At 37.3% G+C, this 533-nt stretch overlaps 1 non-coding gene across 1 annotated transcript; it reads left to right on the top strand.

Annotated features, from left to right (window-relative positions):
- Positions 1-392: 392 nt before the first annotated feature.
- Positions 393-465, top strand: Trnai-aau. The gene has a single exon. It is a non-coding gene; the product is annotated as a tRNA-Ile (tRNA).
- The last annotated feature ends 68 nt before the right edge of the window (positions 466-533 follow it).

Below are 533 nucleotides of genomic sequence, written 5' to 3'. Positions count from 1 at the left end.
AATGTTTACTTTTATAGTTGGTCTTGTCGTTAAGACTTATTGTCGCTTTGGTCCATTGCCGTTCTGGTCAAAAAGTCTTGCCATTTTGGTTTTTGTCGTGCCTTTTTGCAGTGGTTTATTGCCCCAGAAAGCAATTAAACAAATGTCTTAAACAATGAACACACTCATTTGACTGCATACTTCTGCCATGAAACCAAATAATACAAACTGGACGTTTATGTGCGATCATGGTTCGATTCCATTAGTTTTTCTTTTAAAATCGAAAGGTAAGTTTCAGAGACATTTTTCAAATTTCCGAGTCCTATACATTTGAACACCTCGTAAAGATTTTCGTAAGTAATTTAGCAACAGGTATGTGTAATTTTTGTGTCACTTTTTCTTTTTCAACGGATGGCCGGTTAGCTCAGTCGGCAGAACGTCGTGCTAATAACGCGAATGTCATGGGTTCGAGCCCCATATCGGCCAAGCAGTTTTTTGCTTTGTTTTTATCACATACAATGCAGCTTTGTTAACAACTCTTTCGAAAAAACGTT

The sequence above is a fragment of the Anneissia japonica genome, unplaced genomic scaffold, assembly GCF_011630105.1.
Source record: "Anneissia japonica isolate Jap-2015-1 unplaced genomic scaffold, ASM1163010v1 scaffold28935_len1049_cov179, whole genome shotgun sequence".
NCBI lineage: Eukaryota > Metazoa > Echinodermata > Crinoidea > Comatulida > Comatulidae > Anneissia > Anneissia japonica.
This window is presented reverse-complemented; position numbering and strand designations above follow the sequence as displayed.